Raw genomic sequence first — 21,525 nt, forward strand, 5'->3', positions numbered from 1 at the left:
ATATCCAACCAACTTTATATATTTCATTTTCTTTTAATTCAGATACTCAGTTATCATATAAATTTAAAGTATTCATAAGTAACTTCCAATTGTACATCCATATAAAGTATTATACTACTTTTCAGAAAAATAAATTTTAAGCATTTATTCAAAAAATTCCAGGTGACTACATAATAATTTTCCCCCAAATTATCAAATTATTATTTTATTGGCTATGAATGTTCATGGGATATAAAGCAAATTGTCACCACTCTTGCCTAAGATGTGATGGCCAGATCCATACAGGCAGCATGCCCATTACCAAAAATTGTGATTATACCAAATATCCCCCACCCAATTATCCCCCCATTTATACCCGACCTCCCTCCCCATCCACCTTTCCCCACTAAACTTTGTATCCTAGGTATGTTCTTTCCCTCAACAAGTCCAGCACACCACTGTGGTCTTTCTTTCCTTTCTTCTATATCTCTTAGCTCCCACTTATGAGTGAATATACATGGTATTTATTCCTCTGTGCTTTGCTTATTTCACTCAACATAAGTTTCTCCAAGCTCATCCATGTTGTTGTTAATGAGAGAATTTCATTTTTTTTTTTTTTACGGCAGAGCAGTGTTCCATGATGTATATATACCACAGTTTCCTTATCCGATTGTCCATTGATGGACATTTAGATTGGTTATATATCTTGGTTACTGTGAACAGAGCTGCGATGAACATGAGAGTGCAGGTATCCCTTCAACATGATGATTTCCATTCCTTTGTGTGTATACCCAGAAATGGTATTGCTGGATTGTATGGAAGATCTATCTGTAGTTGTCTGAGAAACCTCTTAACTGTTTTCCATAGTGGTTATACTAATTTACAGTCCAACCAACAGTGTAGGAGTGTTCCCTTCTCTCCACATACTTGCCAGCATTTGTTATTCTGTCCTTTTGATTATAGCCAGGCTAATTGAGGTAAGATGATATCTCAATGTAGTTTTAATTTGCATTTCCCTGATGACTAGTGATGTTGAGCATTTTTTCATGTACCTGTTGGCCATCTGTATGTCTTCCTTTGAAAAATGTCTATTCAGTTCTTTTGCCCATTTCTTAGTTGGGTTATTTGTTTTTTTAACCGTGTAATTGCTTGAGTTCCTTGTATATTATGGATATTAATCCCTTGTCAGATTCATAGTTAGCAAAAATTTTCTCCCACTCTGTAGGTTGTCATTTCACTCTGTTGATTGTTTCTTTTGCTGTGCAGAAGCTTTTTAGTTTAATATAGTCCCATTTGTTTATTTTTTCTTTTGTTGCTTGTGCTTTGGGGCTCATGTTCATAAGTCTGTGCCCAGGCCTAGTTGTTGAAGTGTTTCACCTATATTTTCCCTTACTAATTTTATAGTTTCAGGTCTTATACTTAAGCATTTAATCTATTTTGAATTGATTTTCGTATATGGTGAGAGGTGCATGTCTAGTTTCATTCTTCTGCATATGGATATCAAATTTTCCTAGCATCACTTATTGAAGAGGCAGTCTTTTCCCCAATGTATGTTTTTATTCCCTTTGTCAAATATCAGATGGATATAAGCCTGAGGGGTGATTTCTGGGTTCTTAATTCTATTCCACTGGTCTGAAAATCTCTTTTTATACCAGTACCATACTGTTTTGATTACTATAGCTTTGTAGTACAATTTTAAGTCAGGTAGTGTTATCCCTCTGGTTTACATATTTTGCTCAGGATTACTTTGGCTATTTGGGGTCTTTTGTGGTTCTACATGAATATTGAGATTGTTTTTTCCATTTCTGTGAAGAATGTTATTGGTATTTTGATGGGGATTGCATTGAATCTGTAGATTGCTTTGGGTTGTATAGACATTTCCACAATGTTAATTCTTCCAATCCAAGGGCATGGAATGTCTTTCCATCTTTTCGTGTCTTCTTTCATTTCTTTCAGTAGTGGTTTGTAGTTCTCATTGTAGAGATCTTTCACCTCCTCAGCTAAATTGATTCCTAGGTATTTTGTGTGTGTGTTACTGTTGTAAATGGGCTTACTTTCTTGATTTCTCTTTCTGTTAGCTCATTACTGAGTTACTCATAAACGCAACTGATCCAAAATTATCAAATTCTAATAACATGTCACAGTGAAGTCAATGTATCTCTGTAAGTTTAAGCCTGATTTAAATTATCATATCTAAGGCACAGAATACAATTTATTTGCACCTAATTTGTTATTTAGAAATAGGAATTCCTAACTCTTTTCTGCATCTTTCCTAATTGTTTTCTTTCTTTCTTTCCTTCTTTCTTTTTTTTTTTTTTTGTGACCGGTAAGGGGATCGCGACCCTAGGCTTGGTGTCGCCCACACTGCACTCAGCCAGTGAGCGCACCGGCCATCCCTATATAGAATCTGAACCCACGGCCTTGGCACTCCCAGCGCCATACTCACTGAGTGAGCCACAGGGTCAACCCCTTTTATTTCTTAAAAAAAAAAAAGTACATATATTTTTTTGCCATAAATGTATGAGTGTCTCATTCTCATAGTCGTCAAGAAAAAAAAAGGCAAACCACAGTGAATTACCAAACCTTTAAAAAAGTAAAATTATAATATGTATATAATTTTTTACTTTGAAAAGTATTATCACAGTTTTTATTGCTTAATTTTTTTTCCCTAGCATGTAACTTTCTTAATAAAAGCAAAAATTCAATAAAACATATGCTCTTAGATACACTGTAAGAGCTGGTTAAATTAGGTCTTTAATTAAAATTGGTTTAAAACTTTATTTTAATTTAAATCTAAGCATAATGTACAACTTTTATGATGTAAAGAATATTTGTAATACATTAATCACCAACATCTATATCTGTACTTTAAAATTTATATATACAATTGTATAAAATATAAATAAAAACACATATTACACTTTAGAATAAAATTTTTAAGGTGTATGCCAAAATTGGAAACCTTCTTATTAATTAAGAACAAGGATCTTCTCCAAACATTTGTAGTAATTATTATCATCAAACCTGCACTGTTCATGGTAATGCACTGTTCTAAGTAATGAGGATGTAACAATATCAACAGTCTGTTGAAAAAGTTTACAATCTATTGGTAGATGTATGTTAAATGCAATAGGATGAAATATATGTCAAATATACAATATATGTCAAATATATGATTTTTATACAAATTCAGAAAATAAAATAATTCTTACTACATATAAATCCTTTGAGGGATGGGGATATGTTTGCCTTCATTATACCGTCAGGACCTAGCATAATATCAAGCATACTTATGCATATCATAAATACGTGATAAAATTAACAGAATAACTGTGACACCATAAATCAAATACTAGCTTTATTTTATGCATTAATAGAAGGATTCAAAGTAAGTAGAGCAGCAGCATTTGTATAATCATAATTTTGCTTTATGAAGATTCACATTCAGAAAATAGCTTCCAAGAACACATGGTGACTATAAGTAGAGATGGTTTATTAAATGGTGATCATGTCGTTCATACTTAACGTTTTAGATTTAGTCATATTTCCATTATAAGATAGTACATATTATAACTCTATTCCACTAACTTCTTTTAAATGACCTTTTAAAAACATATCAATAAACTATACACATAGATTAAAAATATAATATTATTTAGTTGTAATTTTTATGTAGAGTTCAGAGGAAAAATCAGATTTCTATACTGTTCCTATTTTTTCATATAAGGTAAATATTATGAACACCAATAAAAATGTTATTTTTTCCCAGATATCAAAAATGAAAAAGCAACATGGTAGAAATAAAGGAAACATAAGTAACAGTGCAAAAGACAATCAAGTTTTGACAGTAGAAAATTAAAAACATTGAACTATATATTAAAGATAATTTTAATTGACATAAATTAAATAAATATTATTAAACTGGCTTTAAAATGTTGGGCTATAGTAGAATGGACACTGAATTATGAATTAGGAAGATTATTTTACTGACTACTGCTGTGAACTTTGAACACTCTTACAAATTTTCCACGCCTCAAGATTCTAAGCTGCAAAAGAAAAAGCGTAGACTAAACAATCTTAAGGCTCTCAGGCTTTATGAACCAGATTCACCCAGTTCATAAACTGTTCTTCACTATTAAGAACAGTGACTTTGGAGGGTGCATTAACTCTTTCAGGCTAATTAGTTTAATTTACACGTAATGCAGGGATATTTGGTTTCATTGAATTGCAATTATTTCTCCTTATGCTATAGTAGTTAGCTTCCAGACATTTTTTGGCCTTTCGTTTTTGAGTCAGATCAAAGCTAAACTTATCATAAGATTCACAGCAAATAGGATGAGCCATTTGTATTGAAATAACTTGTTGGACACCAATCAAATAGTCATTCTATAATGTGTTATACCTATTTAAATTGCATTGGTTACTAATGTATTCCAGCTAGAAAGTAGTAGAAATAGATTATTCTAGATTTTTAGCTCCAGTTCTAAATTTAATCCTCAATCTCTACTTTATGCTTTGCTTATAGAAAACCCAAAATTAGTTCACTATGACCTTATCTTAATTTTTGCATACTTTGATGAGGATATGAAATTTCCAGTCTTTCTAAAGGGCTATCAGTTTTATCAATCTATTCAAAAACTAACTTTGGTTCTCTAGTATTTTTAAAATTTTAATCTCTTTTAGCTTACTGATTTTTGCTTTATTATTTATTTCCTCGTTTGTACTTTGTTCTTTCTATTTTTTTTCATTTTTTATTTTTTTAAATTTTATATTTCATTGTAATAAGAGCATTTGAGCTTCTCTCTTTTAGTCATATGAGAGTATGAAATAAATTGGTAGTTATAGATGCCCAGTACTAATGTAGGCCACTTAAACTTATTTCTACTATCTAGCTGTAATTTCATATTTGTTAATCAGTCATTCCCTAACCTCCTTCCCCCTCTCCTTCTAACCCACTAGTAACCACAATTCTACTCTCTACTTTTACATAGCTTTGTGGTATATTTTGGAGTCAGGCAGTTGTATTTCCTCAGTATCGTTTTGGCTATCTGGGATTTTTTGTGGTATTATGTAAAACTTAGTTTTTGGGTTTTTTTCCTAATTTATCTCTTTCTAGTTCCTAAACTAAAAATGTAAATTGTTAATTTTAAGAATTCTCCTTTACAAATATAAGCATTTCCAGTTATTCACCTTTCTCTTAACACAGTTTCCATACATCACATTAAATAAAGTGGATATGGTATATTTTCATTAGCGTTCACTTGGAATTTTTAAAAAATTTCTCATAATTTATTCTTTGGTCATTGAGTTATTATTGATATACTGGTTTATTTTCAACTATTTAATTTTTTCCTATATTTCTTATTGTTATTGATTTCTATTTTAATTCAATTATGGTCAAAGAACATACCATGTAATTTTCACTATTGAAATTTTTTGAAAGAAGTTTTACAATGTAATATGTAATTTAACTTGGACGGCATTCTATGTGTAAAATAAATGTGTATTCTGCAGTTGGATAGTACATATTTTTTAAATATTGTTTGGTCAAAGGGATAGTAGTGTCAATCACATTTTCTGCTTTATTACTTAATCACATTATTACTGACATTTTGTCTGGTTGTTTCATCAAATATTGATAAATATTTATACCTCCATCTAAGAATTAAAATGTTTTTGTTTATTTCTGCAATTTTTCCTTCATAAACTTTGAGAATCTCTATTTTTTTGCATATATATGTATACTAGATACGTTTCTATATTTACCATTTTAGCATTATTTTAACTAATACTCTTTTTCTTGAGGTTAGTTGTATCAGATATTAATATAGCCATTCAACATTTCTTAATTTTTCTGTTTACCAATATTTCCTTTTTTCTCCTTTTAACTTATTTCCTTTATTTCTTTTATTTTTTTCGTTTTGTAGCCATCATATAGTTGATCTCGTAGTTGGACAATCACTGAGTTTAAATGATATATTTATTCTACTTGTATTCATGAAATTATTTAGATGTTTGGATATTTTCTGCCATTTTGCATTTTGTTTTTTCTACAATAGGTTTTTGTATTCTTTTTAAATGGTGCTTTTTAATCATATGTCATGATTCTCTTTCCCTTAAACCTCTAAAGAGTTGTTCATTGACTTTTTTCCCCATTATCTGATTAAAAACTAGCTATATTTTTTTTTTTTAAATCTGGCGATACATTGTAAAATAGTATTTGGTGAAGAAACAGATTTTAATTTCTTCTCAAGAAGGACTTTTGTTCAATAGACAAGTAACTTAGATGAAATCAAACTCCCAACTCTTCTTCCTCTGTAGTAGGAAACATCTAAAATTTTCCCTCAGTTTTTTGAGCTTCCTGCTGCTGTTTATTTCACTATAACCTGAATTTCTCAATCACCCAAGTGAATTACAGGTCAGAAAAGAATTGGAGCAGCTGTTCAATGCAGAAGCCCTCTGTGACTTCCTTACTTCCACAGCTGTCCTCCCAACTTCCCTATAGTTTTGCCATTCTCATACTTTGTCATCTGACACCTCAATTTATTAAAGGCTACTGTTTTCTGCATTATAGGGCAGTGAGCTCCGGCTATAGGTGGCAAATGGCAACTATCATCTGTCATTCAAGGGTAGGAACCCCTCCATAATCTATAGGCTTGATTTATTCTGTCGTGCCTTCACAATGCTTTTTTTTTTTTTTTTGCTTTTCTTAATTAGTTAAGATTTTATAACTGTCATATGTGAAAGTTTTAGTCAGTCCAAGCTACTCTTTCAGAATTCAGAACTTTAACATTATTTCAGTGTGCATACTATTGTGAATTAGGAAAATAAAAGATAGTCTATCCCTGTGAATTCATTTTGGCTATGTTTGCCTGCAGATTACAAGTTCATATGCTGTAAAATCTTCCTACTTGATTTTATTTAAAATATGGGTCAGTACATTATTGAGAGAAGGTATCAAAGTGAGCATATCGTATTTCAATACTCCAACACTTTTCAATCACTAAGTTTCCTGATATTTCTACCCACTTGTGTAGCATCAGAAGGCAATATTGTAAGTGTCCCTAGACCTTTATCTCTATATCGTCTCCAGTTTCTGGATCAATCAGGCTGTTGATTGGAATGAGGATATTGAAAAATGTTTTTTTCTGCCATGACCTTTCTGATATTTCCCTTGAGAGGCAGTTAAAAAAACATTGACCAGAACTTTCAAGCTTAGAGTTGCTTTGCCTATTAAGAAATATGCAGGGCTCCCAATGCATTCCAGGGTGCTGTTTATTACTCACAGCAACTGCAATCTTTCTCTTCTCACTGACCTCGGTGGCTCTTGAGACATTTCTGCTGTGTGTTGATTTAAAAAATATGCTCTTAATTCCATATTGAAAATGATATTTAAAATCTTGTCATCTGTCAAGGAAACATGAACACTGACTTTTATACATCATGCAATAAACCCAAATACTGAATTTACACATACATTGTTATCTAACCCCCCAAATATCCCTTCTCACAACTGTATTGATAATCGTTAGGGCATCATTATCATAAAGAAAGTTACATTAACAAAGCAATATTCCATGCCAATATCCTATAATATAGTAACATTTCCGAGCCCAAATCTAGTAGACATGTTTTAAATCATATTTAAAAATTGTTTGCAAAGGCTGTCAAGCTGCTTGGAAGGAAATTTTAATGTCAACACAAATTATACTAGATAGTAAAGCACATGCAGGGTAGATCACAGAGCATATTTTATCTTCTAATTTACAATGATTAGCTATGTATATGTTGACAATTCCACTGCCTGGGATTTCTTCTTTATAAAAATAAGGAATTTTATCATTTTCTGACATTCTTGTAAAATTGTTTAAAAAATGTGTCTTATATTTTACTTCTCTCTACATAAAGGAGAAAAAAGCACTTATATTTTATTTACTATATTTCAAAATCACTAGAAGAAACGATTTTGAATGTTTTTAATGCAAAGATTATATTTCAATTCTGTAAGAAAAATTAATGTTGCAGTTAAATTTGTAAACTTTACTCAGTGTTGTTCAACTTTACATTATATCTGATAAATAATAGATGGGTGACTTTTGAATCTTTTGATGAAAAATATTGGTAAAAAACTAAAAAATTCAAATTTTAATGTATTGGTCTATGTTTGTTAGTGTCTTCATTTTGACTAAAGAATTTTTGTGTGTGTGTGTACAATACTATCTTTTACCTTACAACCTATATCTGGTATAGGTACATAAAACTATATGTTTAGTTGTTTTAAAAAAATTGATTGTGAAGCTTTAGTAACACAATTATTTTAACAAAGATACTTTCCCTTGAGCAGCTTTTGCCTATTGAAGCAGGCACTGAAAACTATGTCACTACTACATATGCATATGAGAGCCTATGAAGAAGACACATAAAGGACAGTGAACAAACAACATTCACTGTGGCTAAAGTTTTGTGGTGGGATGAAGAAATTTATGTAGAATGTTAATTTTCTAACTTGAAGTATGTGAAAGTTTATGCAAAGATATGGTTGTAAATTTATTTCAGAAAAAGAGAGCAAATTTACTAAAGCCCAGAGCTGTTTTCACTGTTTTCAGTGAAATCTCCAGAATTGGAAAAGTAAGGAAGACATAGTGAGAAATGTGGGTGTGCAGGCTATAAGGTAGTAGTCTAAATTAAACTCTTCTAAGGAGATAACAATAGAAGAAAAAGTAATGGCACATCTATATTAACATGCCACCTTATCATCGAAATCACTTCAATATATATTCCCTAGGTCATTTGATCCTCACAACTGTCCTGAGGTAGACAGGGATAATAGACTTGAAATTACACAGAACTCATATATGTAGATGCAGTATGTACCAAATTATAAAATAAGATTGATTTATATCCTTTACCTACTTCATTTTGTTTCTTTCCTTTTTTTTTTTTTTTTCCTTCTTTAAAATCAATATTGAATTCTATCCTCCACTATGAAGCATTGTGTTCAGGAAGGCACTTGATCTTACTAATGAACTAAGTGCAAATAATCCTAAAAATAAGCAGACATTCAGACTGTTAGATGAAATTTCGACAATGTATGCATCTTCAAATTTTTAAGAAAATATTAATATGATTCAGATAGCAGATAGCACCCATATTGTGTGAGTTGCCTATCACTGCTGAAACAAATTATCACAGATTTGGAGGCTTAAGCAACAGATTCAGTCTCTCACAGTTTAGAAGAACAAAAGCCCAATATCAGTGTCACTGGGCTAAAATCAAGGTACATTGGCAGAGACAACTCCCTCTAGAGGCTCAAGGAAGAATCTGTCCTTTGTCTCTTACAACCTCTGATGGCACCAGCATTCGTTGGCTTGTGCCACATCACTAATCTCTGTCTCCATGGTCACATTGATTTCTTCTCTGTCTGTGCATCTAACCTCTCTCTGCCTCCATTTATATGCATACACGGAATTGCATTTAGGGACAACCCAGAAATCCTGAATAACCTCTTCATCTTGGCATCCTTAACTTAATCACCTTTGCAGAGGCTCTTCCTTTTTTTTCCCTGAACATGGTAACATGTACAGACTCAAAAGATTAGGACTTGATATTTGGAGTGTGTGTTTGGGCACGGACATTATTCAGCCTACTATAATTTTCCCTCTGGCCGTTATTAATTCATGTCCATCTCAGATGCAAAATATATTTACTCCATCCCAGCGTCCCCAAATCTTAACACATTAGAGCATCAGCTCAAGACCAAAAGGTAATCTAAATATCATCAGTTCAAAATTTTCAAAATTTTTAATCTAAATAGTCTAAATCAGGTAAGTATAATAGCCTGGGTATGACCCATTCTTGAGAATATTTTCTCTAGCTATATACCTATAAATCTGGAATAGTCATCTGTTGCCAAGATGCAATGGTGCAAAAATAAAATCATAACCTTTTTAGATATTCCCATTCCAAAAGGCAGAAAACTGAAGAAACAAAGGACTCACAAGATACAAGCAATTCTGCAGTCAAGCAGGAAAGATTCCATTAGATGTCAAAGCCAGAAAGTAATTATCTGTAGCTCAAGACTACCTTTTTCAGCACAGTTCCAGCTTTTTCCCCTTTGCCTGTGGATTAAGCCTGTGCTATAGCTTCTGGGCCCAAGTCTCTGTCCTCGGAGTCATCCTTTTTTGAAGGGTAACACATGTGTGACTCTCAGTAGTTTTAATCAGCCTATTTTCCTGCCTGTAAAATTTTGGTAGTTTAAAGGTATCTATTTAACTAATTCTGTCTCTCTCCATTTTAGTTCAGGCTGGAAGTGTTTATGTTGGTGTAAGATTCTCAAAACCCTTGTGGCTCCCCATGTATATCAGAGCAATTCGCATCTTTAGACCAGAGTGTTCTCCACAGATCTTTCTTGTACAATCCAATCTCTATTCCTGCCTTCTGCAAGATGGTTGAGTGAATCCATGAGTCATGCATGTAATCTCATTGACACTTGTAAAATTTGTCCATCTACACCACTGTCCTCTTCTTCAAAGCATGCTTTCCTAACAGTCACTCTCCTAATTTTATCATCTTTTTGCAATCTGAGTAAGATGATAATTTTCCAAATCATCAAATGTTGGTTCCTTTTTGCTTAATGATTTTTTTTCTCAATTTATTTCTTTCCTCTTGCATTTTGCTATAAGCAGACTACACCTTCAGCACTTTGCTTGGAAGTCTCCTCAGGCAAATATCCAAGTTTATTGCTACAAATTCTGCTTCTCCACATAAGTGCAGGACACAGTTTAGCTAAGTTTTCTGTCCCTATGTAACAAGGATTGTCTTTCTGCCTGTTTTCTTCCGAGCACTTGCCAGAAGTACCTTTTAACATCCACATTTCTACCAGCAGTCTATTTATGAAAATTTAGCTATCTTCTATCATGTGCTTCAAAATTTTTCCAGCCTCTACCCATTATCTACTTTTAAAGTCTATTATACATTTTCAGGTACTTATTATAGCAACATCCCCTGTCCCTATACCAAAATCTGTTTTAATTTCTCATGATTTGTGTAACCAATCACTACAAACTTGATGACTTAAAACAAATAAATTTATGCTGTCACAGTTTCGGAGTCAAGAAGTCCAGAATCAGTGTTACAGCCTCAAATCAACATTTTGGGATGCCCACGCTCCCTCCAGTGGCTCTAGGGGAAAATTTGTTCCTTTTCTCTTCCAGCCTCCAGTGTCTGCCAGCATTCTTTGGCTTTTCTGTACCATTTCAATCTCTGCCTCCATCTTCACATTGATTCTCCTCTGTGTGTGTTACAAATCTTCCTTTATCTTCCTCTTATAAAAATATGATTTTATTTAGGACTCATCCACTCAGATCCTTAACTTAGACATATGCACAAAAAAGACATTTATCTAAACCGGTTGATGTTTACAAGTTCAAGGCATTAGGTCCTGATATGTTTGAGGGACATTGCTCAACCTACTATTGCAGTACCATTACTTTTTAAAAAGCAGTTTCATTTTACTTCATTTAATGAGAATGTTGCTGTTATTACCATGCAGATATCAAGTTTACCCTTTCTGTGTAAGTTCTTTATCATTTAATTCACTAAAACATAATCAATATTTCAAAATTCTCAAATTAAATATCATTTAAGAATGTTAGAACATGCACTATTTTATTAAGTCAGATTTCTTTATTGGTACATAACATGTAAGGTTTCTTTAGAATAATGGTGCTTTCTCAGTGAGTTAACTATTGAACCTATTTACATTTTATCTTCAGACAATGTTTTATTATGTGATTGTCATTAAAGACCTGGAATATTACTTTATAAAACGAAACAACATTTTATTTATATTTTAGCACACATGACACTTCATTGTCTTCTGGAAAAGCCCGTTAGAATATTAATGCATATATTTAATATTCTCCGTTAAGCAGCAGCTTCTTGCAAGACAACCTGCTGATAGGAAGCAATAGTCCAGCACAAACATGTAGCAATTACAGATGTACTATGCTGCAGGAATTGCTAGTCACTTGTATTTCAGTTCATTATACTACAAGCTTCTTCAAAGTATCAATCAGTCTCTATCACTTGCTCCTGGGGAGTTAAAGCTGTTGCAATTTGATTTTTGGAATGATACTTCAAAAAAAAAATTTGTATTTTGAAATGCAGTTACTTACTCTCTCACAGATCTGCCTGGACACACTGCTGCTTATCATAATTGAGCATGCAGTATGAATCATTTAGGAAATCTGTAGCAGCAGAAAGCAAAGTCTTTTCTTCTTGCTGATTAGTTAAATGCAAATGCAGAAAGTAATTAGGGTCTTGTCTCTGGGATATAAGATTATGTGTATTCAAATAAAAAAAGTTTTCTAGTACGATATAACATAGGACATAATAAAGTAGATTTTACAAACACATTTCTTGAGGTGAACTCCAGCTCTGCCCCTGTCCACTCTAGCCGTGTGACATTGACCACATTACTTATCCTACTTTTAGTAAAGAGGAAAAGATTCTTGTGTCAACATTTCCTTTGCCTTAGTATATGCAGTGCCCCTTCATGTGAAAGAAATACACAGCACTACACCATTGACAGCAAGATTAATTTGTGACTTGTCTTTGCCCAGTGAAGTATGATTGGAAGTGGCATACACCACTTCTAATAGCAAATGCTATTATGAAACATCTTAAGGTCCAACCTTCGCATACCTTACCCTTGCACAGGAACAGCATGTCTCAGATAGAGCCTCACCCCTAAGCCTGGATCCCCAATTTAAATTAAGAGACTGTGTGTGACAAATACAACCACAGCCTATCCACAGACAGCACATAACATTAGCAAAACATAAAACTTATTGTTTTGTAAGCCACTAAGGTATTGAGTGTTTTGTAGAATTTGCCTATAACCTGGCAAAAATGGAATAACAGTAGTAGCTACTGAATATGATTGTTTTGAATAAGGTTCAGGGACAGTAGTAATATACCCGGTATATAGAAATATTCAAATAATTTCCTTTATTATTATTACTGTTATTATTTTTAAAATCCAAGGAGTGATGGTGTGAGAGATGATCACGCTTTGGATTGGAAGGTGTAAAAAAAAAAAAAAAAATCATGTATTACTGATTATAATTTACTATACTGGGACCAGGATGGATAAACAGATTTTCCAAGTTTTATTGGTGGACAAACAATAGAGACGGACTTGAAGGACTGGGTTTTCAAATGCTCACAATATTTATTCACTCAAGGAAATAAGATATTCTCTAAAACCTGTCATATCTGTTACAACTCTGCTGCTGCCTGCAATGACAGAATTGGTGAATACATTATCTTAGGGATTGCATTGATTTCTTGTATTCAAAAATATACAAAAACATTTTTGGTTTGGCATAGGATGAAAATAGCTTTCAATAATGAATTTTTAATAGTGAAATGTACTCTTACATGGCGTTAAACTGCATTACTTACGTAACATGCAGAAATGCAAAAGGATAAAAAATTGTTCTCAAAGGTCACAATAATGACATTTTCCTAGCTTCGTTCTACCACTAAATTCTAATCCTATCTCTCCATGAATTCTCACTATTTGAAACTGAAGTGTTCTCACTTGCCTTCTGAATTTCAATAGCCTTTAATTTAAGTATTGTTGATAGTTTCAGGTATCATTCCATCTGTTTTTCTATAATTTAGTTTTCTTATTTATGTATAAATACATCCAGTCTAAGTGGATCATTAGATCATCATGAGTAATCTTATTATTTCTATGTACCACTGGCCCTAGATGATGGTCAAATTAAGCACCTAATGGTTTGAGTTTGTCCTACACATTAATGAACTGTTGGATATAGAGTTTTAATATGGGGCAACTAAAAAGAAAATTATTGTATTTGCTCATTCTGACAAGCATGTTGGTTTCACTCATTTCTAAACTTCCTCACCCCCACTCCTTTTATGGTCTCCTTGTCAAAGAAATTTCAAGTTTCTCAAATGCAGGAATTTGCTTTTTATAACATTGTCTTTCTATTATGTTTATCAAATCTAAAATTTAATGATAAGTCAAATAAATAATTGACTTATAAAGAAACACTTATTTAAATGTTTATAATCAATGTAAGAGTAGCTTTAGAGATACATTTGATCCAGTGACATCAAATGCCAGCTGAAATTTCACACTTGCCCATATTCCCATTTCTAAATTATAACTCAATTGAACTTTTCCTGAATCAGTTGTGTTTTTAAAATATTTTTCTTCATTATTAATACATGTTAAGTACCAATGATGCACACCATATTATAGGAAATCTATGGTTATACATAATAATCATTTGATTATGAAGCCGTGTAAAAAAGACTATAATTTAGCTATTATCTTATACCTATAAAGTGATGATTTTGTTCCAAGTAGCATGTTAGGTGCATGTATTTCCTCATTTATTCAATACTATGACTCAATATAATAGATACCATTATAATTCCCAAATTTTAAAAGGGGTTAAAGAGTCTTAAATAGCTTGGTGAAGGCCATAGAGTTAGGACTTTGTGATCAATGAAAGACAGATTTGTATTACTACAGAAAGGTTTATATCACTGCAGATATTGAGTTTTAAGTGTTGTAATATCTTGATTCTTATACTTCATCCATGTAAAGTTTAGCACCCCCAAAACTTTGACTTTTGTTTGTTTGGGGTTTTAGTATGACAGTCACATATTTTCATTACAGAAATATTTTTAAAGTGTGAAATAGCGTAAGTTAACTAAAAAAAATACACACACACACATATAATCTCAACAACTTGGTTATTCTCCTTAGGTATTTTTTCCCATGCAATTTGTTATAATTCAGATCGACACACACACATAAATACACATACACAATCTGTCACACTTTATATCAAACACTTTACTTAATATTATAGTATGAGTGTTTTCTTAAGTTATTAACTATTCTCATAAAATACTGCTGAATAAGATATACAAACAAATTAAAAGGCCTTTAGAAAAAATGTTACCTAGGGAAATGTCGGAATTAATGCAGAGGAAGAAGCCAAAGTATCCTGATACTCATCCTCCACTCATAAATGTATTTAATTTAAAATAGTTTTATGTTTGTTTTGTGAAATTTAGAGTAGAAATGTCCCAAAACCAAACATGGCAAAAATTAGATAAGTGCAATTTTAAAAAGGCTATTGCATTTTTTGACCTCTAGCTGAGCTATGGCACAATTAAAATTTAGATTGCGAAAACCAGTGTCTATATTTTGTGCCTATTTTGTTTTTAATCAAAGCTGTTGTCAGCTAAGTGTTACTAGAGAAGGCAATAAATTAATCCTTTCAAATACATTTTTTGCTGATAAGGACTAATATGACAACCTTTCCATTTTGTTTATTTTTAATTTTGTAGCTTTCATAGTAAAATTCCAGGAGGTAATCACAGGGTGTCAGAAAAGGTATTTTGGGACCTTCCTTTTCATTCACATAGATATTAAGAGGAAAAATGCCACACAATTGCAGGATTTTAATTATTAGTGAAAACTTCTTCATAATCCAGTTGCCTAACTGATTTTTTTCTCACTTTTTCAATATAAGAATCATTAACTATTGTGTATGTTTATTGCATCATGTTCAAAATAGAATTATCTCCAAACAATATACTTTTGAAATGAGCTAATGAATACAAATAAGAAAAAAAAGGATATGCAAATGCCTAAAACATATAAAAATACATTCAACTAAGAATCATGGAAATAAAACATATATAATTTCTAGGAATTAAATTATGAAGTAAAAATTATAATATTAAAAAATATGATGAGAAGTCACTGTTAATTGGATAAATTGATACAAAGCTTCTGAAGAGTAACATACTAATACATCTCTAGAAGTTAAATGTACTTATGCCATTTAGTCTATTATTTATTTTATAATAAATAATTTGCTATTTGAGCATTCGGTCATTCATTTAACTACAGTTTATCTTAAATAAATGAGCAAATGCCCAAATAGCACCATCTTTTATTCCAATCTGAGAAAAAAACAACACCCAAGTTTAATAATAAGATTATATTTATTTTGGTACACCTGAACTTAGCTATTTTTGAGATTTCACATGGACAGAAATGTGGAGTATAGAAAAGGGACAGAAGAAATACCAGCACATTGCATAACATATTTTAAGTAATTATCACAACTATATTTTAAAATCAATTTTATTACCTCCAATTTACATATTCAAATTAAGTTCAAAGTTAATATTTTCTCTTCTCCAGTCTTTGCTCTCTTCTTTATTGTACATTGCCTTATAGGATTAAGATATAAGGTGATAAGGCTACCATTGCATGTGCTTGAGAAAAGAAATAAAAATAGATTTAGCAAAAGGAATGCCAAGAAAGATATATACTGGTACTGTCCAAGATAATTTCTGCAATAATGGAAATGTGTACATCTGTAGTTGTCCAATGTGGTAGCCAGTAGCCACAGGTAGCAATTAAAATTGAAAATATAGAAAATTGTTTATTTTAAATTTAAGTTTAGTCACCTATGGCCCATGGCTATCATGTTGGACAGAGCAGGTCTCAATTGTGAGCAACACTAAATTAAGTGAAAACAGCTTGGGGGAAAATACATAGTAACAAAAGTTGAATAAGAAGATTGAATGTGAAAGAGTGAAAAATAATGGTAAACAAAGAAACAAACAAAAAAACAAACAAAAAACAATTAAGGGTAAAATTGGAAGGACATTACTGAATATAAAACCAGTAGAGATTAATGACTAGAACATGGAAAATGTATGGGTGATTGTAGAATCAAAAATTCAATTATGGAAGGCTGAAGGAAATGGTAATTAAAAATTAATTCATTACAAAAGAATACATCTTTTACTGTTTATTTTCATTTGCTACTAACCAAGTTGGCATGCTTGATTTTTCTTAGTAAGAATGTGTAATGAGGTTAATTCTAATTTTTAACGCATTTTGTTGAGAGCTTTCATTAAAAATGTTATGTAAATTGAAATTCTGCTGGACTTTATAATACACTGTCAAATGTCAATCATTTACTCATCTTTTTTTATTCAAAACTTTTGCTAGACTGTGGAGTTTTGTGAATGTATGTGTGTGTTTTATGACATTATATAAAAATTTCTGTATCAAATTTACACAAGGTGATTCATATGAACTTTAATTTTATATCAGTCACCTATTATTTGTCATGTGATTTAATCAACATTAGTATGGTTTTATACAGAAATTTTTGATTGATTATACTGTTATATTATTATGGTTGAATAAAAAGTGTAGAAGTGCATTTTTCGTATATAATAGACACATATATTAAATTCTTTTCTAAACAATTTTTTGATCATTTTTGATTAATTGATAGATGAGATTTTTGACCATGTTTTATTGATCACTGCTGCAAGATAATTTCCAGATGAGTAAACAGGTTAAGAAGTACTCAAACGCAGCTTGATTTTTTCTAAAATATTAATGATATTTGCATATTTAATGTGACATAGATAAGATAAATGTTTAAACACTTAAACATTTATAGTTTCATACCGGTGGCTTTGCTTGTTCATATATATATATATATATATATATATATATAGCTTTAGTTGTAGCTCTGTAATATTTCAAAAACAATAAATGCTGATCAAAAATTAAAATAATGACAAGTTATGAGTAAGAAGTTATGGCTCCAATTGCTCTTTCAATAACCATTTTAATGTCAGTATGAACTCTTCCAAACACTATTCAATAAACTTACATACACATACTTTTTATTGCAACAATATACTTTATCTTATCATTCAACAGGCCACCTTCATTGTCTTCTCCATTGACTTCTTATTTGCTTTTTAATATGTTGACCTTAATGACTATATTCGCAGTACTTCAGAGCATGTATATATCATATTCTATTTAACCAATCCCTGCTTATACATATTTAGGTTCTCTTTTATTTTTACATATTATAGAACATGACTCATGGAAATTTTTGTGCCTGTATCCTTGCTCACATGTGTGGTTAATTCTTTGGAACGTATTTTTAAAGTAGAATGGCTGAATCAAATAATAGTCATGCTTTAAATTTTGCTCATAAATGTCTGCATCATTTTAGCTGTAAATAGATATATGTTCAATCTCACTTATCTCTGGGCTCTCAACAACTCTATATTAGAAATGAAAAAAATCTGAAAGTCATAAATATCTTAGATTTTTATTGTTAATTCCTCATTATTAAAGTGATTGAACATATGAGCAGGCTTATATATTCCTTAACCACGTGGGTTTTCTCTAGTCTATGGATTTTAGAGATTCTTTGCATAAAAATTGTATATCTATCATAAAAAATATATAAACACATGCACACACACACACACACACACACACATACTATTATGAGCCTGTCTTTCATTTGTATTTATTTTTATAGGGAATTTTAGAAAACAGAGAGATCCGTTTGTATAATAAAATTGATGTGTTTTTTCTTTTACTGCATCTGGATTTGATACTGCTGTATAAACTATTGCTCATCATCAATGGACGAAAAATAATTACAAATTTTTACTTTTGAAATAATTTCAAAAATACACAAACGTAAGAAATATACAGAAACATTAAAGATAGACTCTGTAGCCATTTATTAATGTTAGCCTTTGCCAGTAGAGGGTGCTGGAAGGACACTGCAAGACCAGAGAGCAGGAGGAAAGCACTTCCTTTTTTTCCATCCTTCCTCAGGTGGGCTGGTTTTCTGTACAGTGGCCTGGGACTTAGCTGGGAGGGGTGAGGGCACTGGTAGCATTCTCTGGGTTGGTTGGATCAGAAGGACTGTGGCTGGCACTGATTCCATCAGCCAGTGATGGGCAGTGCCTGCAAACCTGCTGTGGTTCACAGCCTGCAGCTTGTGTCTCCATCAGTAGACTTCTCTCCCAGACCGGCTGTGGCTTGCACCCTCCAGCATGTTTCTTCTTCCCAGGCAGGCTGTTTCTTCCTTTGGCCACCAATCTTCTCCTCACATGCCCCAAGTTCAGTGTTGAGTTGGTGCCCCTCTTTAAATTTCTAATTCCATCCTTGTTCATGCTCCCTCAGCCTTAGAAGTGGTAACTATCTTCAGAAGCTAAAATTCTCTATCCTATAGAGTTCTCTGTGAATCTTTTACTAGACAGAATTTCTGTAAAATAAAATTTCCTTGTTTCTGGTATGATTTCTGTTTCTGGCAGGATCCTGGCTAAGTTTAGTTTTAGTTTTGTTTTGCATTGTATTGTTTTCCTTCTGATTATCTACATTATTTTTTCCTATTCTGGAGATTTTTTTCACTATGGAGTTAATAAAAAATTATCTATCAGCAATTATTGAATGGCCAAGTCTCTACTCATTGATTGAAGGAATACTTTTATCATTTAAATATCCCAAGACTTGACTTTTTTGTCTTGCTAAATTAACTTCACTTCAAATGCTGCATAAAATACTTTCTTTTTACTGTGCATGTTAATGTATTTTGAAGCAAATTGACCCATATTATCTTGCCTTCCATTAAAAAAGACCTGAAGGTAATTACTTTATTATCTTTTCATTTTTAAATACTTTTCTAAACTTATTTTTAAAGAAATGTTCTTAATCTATATTTTCCAGTATACTAAATATTTCGTTTTTGTTTTTGCTATTGGATTGCAAAGACAGACTGGAAAAAATAAATTCTTAGCACTTCATCAACAAAATGTAAAAAAGAAAAGTCTTATTTTCACTATTAAAGATTGCTTATATTATCCATTTCTCAATTTCACAACCTAGACAAAAGGTATACTGGCTGATAATTTGTCTGGGCATTATAACTCTCTTTTTCTGTATCATGTCAATAGGGAAATTGTGAAAGTTAATCTGCATCATCCCTATATGATTAAGATCCTCTTCTCAGGTAGAAATCAGTTTGATGGAATTTTACTGAGTTAACTCTAAAAGGCATTCATTTAGCTTCTTGGGAATTTCCTCTTGGAGTGCATTGCTAATTTTCAACCAAATATATAACTATTCTCAAAATAATTAGCAGTAATAGTCTGATCATAGTTATTTTTAAAACTCTGTTCAAGAAATTCTGCAAGTTTTTCAAACAGTGTATTAGCCTACTTTCAGGCACAAGGATGGGCTATATTTAGACCATAATTCTTAATCAGATTATATCTAATTGACTTCTAGTTGGACATCTTTGGTAGATCTATTGAACTGTTTCTCAAATCTATGGAGGAACCTCAATAAAAATTTGAAAAATGAAATATTTCAAAGGGGAATAGGATGAATCTCTTAGTTGGCAACCTTTTCATGTGTACTAATGTATTATCTGAGTAGTTAGAAACTACGGGTCTTCTGTCCTCCGGAGATGCTACCTTTGTGACTAATAGTCCTTGAGGTATCCAAATGAGGGCAAACAATTTAAAACACTATCTGTCTTTTAAGAAATGAGTCACCAGTCTATACTGAACAAATATGATGTAGCTTTGAAGCATTTGAAACATTTTTCTATATTTGGTGAATTTCTACCATACAAAGATTGACATGGTTTACCTCACACTATAGAAGGAAATATAATTTAGTATATTTTATTAATGTTTCCAATTATCCACTGCTTTCACTATGAAAGGATTTTACATCTCTGCCTATTGCAAAGTTATTTTAAGTGCCTCTCTATGAGAGGAGTTTAATTTCCTGCCCCATTAACATCACACTTGGCTTTGTAACTTGACTTCATCAATGAAATGTGAGCAGAAGTGATTGTATGCAATATCAGAGCTGAAGCTTTCATAGACATCACATACTTCTGCTCTTTCACCCTAAGTCCTGAGATGAAAACATGTAAGGAGTTGGACCTCAGTTAACACAAAACTGACATGTAAAGGGAGTATGAAGTATGTTTTGTTCAAATTGTAGGGCTATATTTTCTGCAGCATAATCTGCAGTAAGCTCCTATTACACTTACCGTTCCACCTATGGCATGGACATGTCACATAACCTCAACCCATCAAAAGCACTGACTCCATACTGTGATCTAGGAGCTGGTGATGAAGATGCAGAAAGCAGAGAATACACCTACTTGGTTGGCAGCGGCAGCTGAATTAGCCACCTGCGTTTTCAAGGAGAAAAATATGTACTGCTTGATGCTGGCAACAGAAGCAGTGGTGCAAGCTGTCCTGTAAATTATTTACTGAAAGCAGTGTCTCTGCAGTTTCTGTGGTATGGTTTTGGATGCAGCTCCAGCTTCTATCTAGCCTCTGTTTTTCTCAGCTCTAGTATTCCGGGCATTTTGGCAAGTTAGCTGACAACCTCTGTGCTTCAATCACCATCATCTGTTCCTTTCAAACAAACCCAACTGGATCAGGAATTATCAATAGAAGGAGTTGTGGGCAATCATTCAGGGAAAGGAAACAATTCATTATTGATTGTCTGGCCATGTTAAAACTGAAAATGTTTTTAATCCTTCTAGTCTTACTCGGTGATGTGCAGGCATCTTGGCCTGCAGTAGAAAACAAAAAATAAATTGTAATCTGTGATCATCT

This window comes from Cynocephalus volans, chromosome 2 (genome assembly GCF_027409185.1).
Source record: "Cynocephalus volans isolate mCynVol1 chromosome 2, mCynVol1.pri, whole genome shotgun sequence".
Taxonomy (NCBI): Eukaryota; Metazoa; Chordata; class Mammalia; order Dermoptera; family Cynocephalidae; genus Cynocephalus; species Cynocephalus volans.